Here is a 6,954-nt window from a genome sequence, read left to right as displayed (position 1 = left end):
CAATCTTTTTAGCCCTGTTCTGAAAAACCAACATTTGGCATGCAGAAATGCCCTGACACTGTTTCAGAGAAGATTCTCCAGGCTTTTCCTGGAGAATGAAACTGGATTTTGACAACATCATTTACAAAAATATTAAATGAAAGACAAGTGCTTTTCACTGTGAATAAAATGTGGCTCATATCTGAAAAAATATGGCAGTAGACTGTCCCTATATAAAACCACGATACGGCCAACTTCTCATCCCAAATCTCTGTGATGAGTTTCATATCGCAGATAATGCAGAACTATCTGTCAAAATCTACAGCTTGATTTTTCCAGTCAGATCAAGTGTCTCTTGGTGGGCTCATCCCTCTCTGTGCTGCTCTCTGGCACACGCTGCTCTCCGATGGTTTAATTCCTTTGCATCAGAAACCCACTGGGCTCCCCACTAATGCAGAATCACGGGCAGATTCCAAGCAAGGGCAGGAAGGCAGCTTGTGAGAGCCTTCCCCAGGCATAATGTCAATAGGTATGCCCAGTTCTCACCACCTCTTCTTCACCCTCACAATCCCACCTCCAAAACCTGTTGTGTGTAGTTGAGGTTGAAGGGACTAAATTCCCAGAGACCACAGAACGCTCGATGAAGAGATCTTGCCACCTTGCAATGTTTCTTCTCCCTGTCCCTCTTGCCTTCCTGTGGGCAAGAGGCAGCATAGGAGTGATTCCAGGGATAAAACTCCTGCCTCGCTGAAGTCAACTGCAAATTCATTGACCGTTAATGGAGATGGGATTTCATTCAACATTCTCACCTCAACATAAAGTCTAACTGTAAGAAGAGTGACTGTAGCGACAGCAACAATATAGGAACTCTACAGAAAAGGCCAAAACCCAACTACAAATCAGCTTTAGCATTGATTTCCCAAGAAAATTAATGTAAATTCGTAATTAATTGGTTAAAGAGTGAAATCACTTTTCCGAAAAAAAAATATATTTATCTGTACTACTTTGACAATAACTCAGTAATTTAGTTAAGGAGTTGCTGTACTGCTGTCAAAATTATATCACTTTCAGGACAGAACATCTGTTGCTGGTAGATGGTCTAGGAATGCCAAATATAATCTAAAGTTTATTTTCCAATATAATTCACATATTATATCCCATGAGAAGTGCTCTTCACCTTTACGAGCTCTCTTGGCTGAAGAAACTGGTGCTGGTTTATGTCGTTGGGTTCTTTCTAAGGGTGGAGAGAACATGCCTGAATATGCTTTTCAAAGAGAACGATAAGATGATCCTCCAAAGTGTTACAAGTACTTTTGGGTGTTTTCTGGATTACCCTTTTAGCCATAGATAGTCAACAGCCTCAGGTCTTTAATCCAACAAAAGCATCCCAAAGACTAACAAAGGTGACTTAAATGCATTTGTCTGATTTTTTTTTTTATCTTCTTCTTTTGGAGCCCTGATTGAAGCTAGACATAAAAGACATTTTAAATTTGGCTGTTTGGTTTGCAGTATTGCTTTATATGGCCTGAGGCACTGTCAAAGCTAGAAATCCAATGCCACTGGGTTTCAGTGGTACTCTTCTAGGTATAAACTGACAAACAAGCAGAGACCAGGTGGATAAAGGTACAGAGTTTCTAATGGAAATGCTTCTTCACGAGCTCAAAGATGGTAAGTTGTAGGATAGCTGACGTACTGGGTAGTACCATCTACAAAATGCAATTGCAAATTTTCTCCCAGAAGGCTTCATCCGTAGATGCTGGGACACTGCACGAGCATGTACACATAAGGACATGTTGCCGCTTCCAACATCCAGCAAACACTAATGAGCATTTGAAAATTAACCTCTTTTTAACCGAAAACGTTGGAGCTGGCAACTTGATTATGCACCACATCATCTTTATGTGTGTGTACTCCAGGGAAACAGAAGTATCGATGAAAATTATTGCAAAAACTTGGGGAGCTTTCCAAAAGTGTAAGTTAACATAAATTGTGAATAATTTACTCCTAGATAAGGGGTAAAAGCAAGAGTGAGATCAATGTAACGCTTAGGGCTCCTTATCTGGGAGGGAGCCGTGGCGACAGCGCTTACACTCCTCATCTGCAGAGGGATGACATTCACTCACTGCAAGATTAATTTTGGTTTTAGTGAGATCTTATTCTCACAACACCTTACAGAGCATTTTCTGCGGCGGGAGATGTGGTTGCCTTACTAACCACTTACTCGCTGGCCAGAGGATTTGTGTATTACTCTGTAATAAACTGTCCTTGCATATAGTCTCTAGTTTATCAGTTGACCACTTCCTTTTCTTTATTTTATCTTTTTGAAAGAAAACTAAGCAGTGATTCAAGTAAACTCTGAAGTAACTTTTTATGATAGTTTAAGGACAAAAAATACAGTTTGCTGTATTTTACCTTTAGCACATTTAAACAATCTTTTTTTTTTTTTTTTTTTTACTGTACCTTCAGAAACATGAGGAAAGATTTGGTTTAAAAATAAGGAAGGTAAAAAACTGGATGTAACCTCTCTAACAGAATGTACCACAGTTCTGCTGTTTGCTGTGTTGACTTTGTTGTTTATAATGCATTGCGTGAGCACATTCACCATGTACTGAAGTGTGTGTTTGTGTGGGGGTAGGGGGAAATCTTTTTATGGAAAAAGAAGTTATGAAACATAAACTATGAAGCAACATCTAATGAAAAGTTTCTTTTTAAGTGCAATATATTTATTTCTGCTAGAAATATAATATCAACATTATGTAATATTTGAAGCATTAAATGTTATTTGTAAACAGCTTAAAATTATATATATATATCACAAAAAATTGTACAGAAGTGCAAACGTGTGGATATTCAGTTTCTTTCATTAAAATATTGGGTGTTTTGATATATCATTCTTATTTAGCCAAATCTTTCTGCTTCTGTTTTTTTTCCCCCTAATCAAGTCACTGAGTGCACTGGAACCAGTGACGGATTTTTCTGAGAGTGCATGAAATCCGATAAGGCTGCTCATCTGCAAAAGGCGGTCTAAATCTTGGATCCATAAGGAGTGACAGTTGTAATGTAGTTAAATACAATTGCAGTTTGCATATAGTTACACAAATTATTTTTTTCCAAGTGTTTTGCAATCACATTCGGAAAAATTGCCACTGGAATGGTTTTGCCACTGGAGCCCACATAAGTGGCTGAAATATGGGGTTCCTAGGATGCCCAAGATAATAAACAGAGACCCAGGAAACATAGTCTAAGCAGAAAGTGGAAAGGAATTAGGTCTGTTTAGTCTGGAGAAGTGAAGATTGTGGGAAGATAGAATAAAGTTTTCAAATGTATGAAGAATGTAAAGAAGCAAGGAATAAATTCCTCTCCATATCTGCTGCAGGCTTTCATTCAGTAGGATTTTATTTCTATTTTAATAGCATATATTAAAGCAAGGGAGAGTTACTTGAGACATCTAAGATATTCAAAGAAGAGGGATAGTGAAGCACAGCACCAGATTGCCTAGAGAAGATAAGGAGCAACATCTATCACAGGAAGTCTTTAAGAACAGGTTGAACATGCATTAGTCAAGAATGATGTGATTAGAGCTAATCTTGCCTTGGGACAACCAAATGATCTCTTGAGGTGCTTCTGAGCTTTCTGTGAGAGCCATTCCTTAGAGCAGCTTCTGACAAAACCCTCCTGTTGCTCCAAAAGATTTTGTCACACACCTGTAGTTCAGCTTGTCCTCAAATTGAGCTCAGCTGCTGGGTCTTTTTGTAGCTAGTTCACCAGAGTCGAGTTGCTGCCTTGCAGAGAACCTCAGTGTGATGGAAGAGCTGCAAGGTCCTAAGGAAGAGCAGCAGCATTGCCTTAATTTGGTTTTGTCTGCGAGCATCAGCAAGGAGAGAACAGCTCGAGGTAATTCAAATTCCCTTTTAACTATGCTGAGTTGCAACCACGCGTTCATATATCTCTTTTACATTTGGAATATAGGAAAATGAGGACAGCTCACTGATTTGGTAACTGTGCATGATGCCTTTTGTCTCTGTATTATAGTTTTATGTCATCTTGTTAGCAAAAACCATGGATATTTAGTGCTGTGAAAGTCTTTTGCTTAACCTTAGGCTGGAGGGCTTTCTTGATTACATGTACAACTAAGCGCGTGCTCAGGAACTTTCCTGAATCAGAAGGATATGCTGGTTCAAGATATAGTTATGCCAGTGGCCTCTCTGGAATCAGGAGGCTGGTTTGCTTGAAGTTAAATCAGTGGTTAAGTATTTCGGTGGCTCTGCAACCATCACACTCCTTGTGCTTTGCAGAATCGAGACCTTTGGGAACAAGTTGTCCATGCAACACGCACCTGCGTTACTGGAGCCTTTATTTGCTATTGCCCAAATTAAAACCAGGGGATTAAATGAAGTGACAATTCTGTACTGCCTCCCAGTAGGGTTACTGAGAGACTGATGAGTAGACGTGATGACTGTAGGCTGCCTTGTGTCTCATATTCAAAAAACATATTTATATCCAAATTATCTATCTTGGAGATAAGCAGTGCAGAAAACAAATTATTTGGAGAGTGATATTTTCCAAACTTCCTGTACAGAAGCATAGTGAATGCACTGATTTAATGGTATGCAAGAAATATGAAGCAATAAATGATATTTTGAATCATGAGTAAAATGACCATCTCAAATACACAGGAAATATTTAGATTATACACCATCAGTTCAACATATACGCACTAACAATAATCAGTGATGATCACACCAAGAATAAAGAATTAAACTGTCAGTGGTCTGATGCCCAAGATCCTTAGTAAAGTTAGTCATTGATATCAGGGCTGGTCCATGAGGCTCTAGGGACCTTTGTGGAAACTACAGAAGTTGGTCCTTGCTCTCCATAGTAAAAACCAGAGGCACTAAGAAAAAACTATGGGGATGCCTACCAGAAAAATTTGCCAGAGAGGTTTTTTTTGAAGAGTAGGATGATAACTTCTCCCAATGCAGAGAGTATTAGATAATTCATTACTGCAGCATTTTTAGCTCTGTTAATATAAAACACAGTTTTACAAGCAAAATCTGGTATTTTTAAGGGTTTTTAGATTGGAAAACAGGCTTAATACAGGGGCAGCGTTGACTAACTGATTTGTTGAATTAAAATCAAGCAACCATGCTGAATCATTTTGGTTTATTCTTATTTTTTTTTCATTCTCATTGTGAAGCCTGCCAGGAATACGTGCAGTAATTTTTGAGTGGCTTCAGTTTTCTGCGTCCTAGAGAATCTCCTGGTTTTGAGTCACGTTTTCACTGACTTCATGAGTATTTGCTTCAAAGTTCTGTGCTCTCCTCTGTTTGGAGATGGGTGGTCAGCAGAAACAGCGATGAGATGAATGATTGTCCTTCAGATATGCACGAGGCACTCAGCTAGTTCTTTGTCTGTTTTAATTCAGCCAGCAACTGCAGGGGACTAGCTCAAACTGTAAGATGAATTAAAGAAGAGTAAATACTTGTAACTGAATCTGTCATCGATGATATTTAGGAAGAAGTAACCTCCAAAAGCTGGAGGTGATACAGTTCCTTGAACAGCTGCAGGTTCTCTCTTTTTAGATGCTTAATTTCTCGTCAGTTGTTCTGAGAGATTCCTGGAAGGGACAAAGTATGTAGCAAAAATTCTGTATCTTTTACCTGTGTCAGAAACCTGTTATCTGCTCTTTCAGAGGCAATGCATTCGTACGTCTTTGTCAACTCAAACCAGAATGACTACTGTGCTTTTTACACGGGCCTCTGTCTTAAGGCATCTTAAAATGTCATGAAAGTGGTAATATGGAATTGGAGAAGCTCATGATGTCTTTACTTGCAGTCTGCACTGTCTTCCAGTCAGCTTCTAGGGACAATGCATACCATAATTTTAACTATAAAATACAAAATCTTTGGGGTTTTTGGTGTCATCAGAATCCACTCTCTTTCTCTTTGCGTTCTCGCAGAGCTGGAATAGTTGTGATTCTTAAACTGGTAGTCTGTGTTTAATAGGGGCTGCTGGAATTGGATTGCCTTCAATCAGGGGTCTCTCTATTGAAAATCAATCCTCCTGTTCTGTCTGTACCTGCGTTTTTGTGTGCTTTTGTGAGACAGCAAGTCTATCTGACCTCGCTGGTGTTCTCTGGTGTGAAAGCTGAGTGTGGGAGAGAGCAGGTTTTTTCTGTTTATCTTACTCCCTGTCTTAAAGTCATGGTTGATAGTCACTTACAAATCTATTATTATTTCTTCCTTTGCTGCCTCATGGATCGATCCCAAGGCAGCCAAAAGAAAAATTCGTTTTTATCTTGATGCAAATCGTTGGCTGTAGAATTTGCATTGATATTATCTGAACATGGCTCCAAAGCCTCCCAGGGCTTTGGAATGGCAGGCTTCAATTACCTTCCTCTGAATGTCATAGCTTTTTAGACTTGAGACACCAGTCATGCTACTCATCTTCAATGATATTACAAATAAGTTAGTAGTACTCAGGAGATTTATCAGCCTGACTTTATTTAATCACTCCATTTTCAGTTAACACAGTCACTCCAAACAGTGCATTTCCAGAGGATGATTAGATTGTTCCAGATGGTTAACGACTTTGGCCTCCTTTGCTTCTTCATTTTACAACACACTAGGAACCTTTGTGTGTTTTTGTATGAACGTATAAAAGTCTTAACACTTGTGCCCCCTAACTTCCTTTACAGGGCTTTTTAAACATTTTCTAGTTGTTCTTAAACGAATTAGTACGCACCATATAGCCTGCCTAGCGCTTAAGAGAGCTTGGCACGGTTTCCAGTAGTTCTGGACGGACAACCACTTGTGTCTTCAGTCACAGAAAATTGTTTTCCTTCCTCCATGCCTGACGTAGGGAGAGAGACTAACAAGGAATATTATAGGCTGAGATTTCAAAGCTATTACGGATGTAGATGCACAGCTCCAACTAATTTTAGCAAGAATAACGCTTCTAAGTCCTGTTTGAAAG

This window comes from Tauraco erythrolophus, chromosome 7 (assembly GCF_009769465.1).
Source record: "Tauraco erythrolophus isolate bTauEry1 chromosome 7, bTauEry1.pri, whole genome shotgun sequence".
Taxonomy (NCBI): Eukaryota; Metazoa; Chordata; class Aves; order Musophagiformes; family Musophagidae; genus Tauraco; species Tauraco erythrolophus.
Note: the sequence above shows the minus strand (reverse complement) of the source record.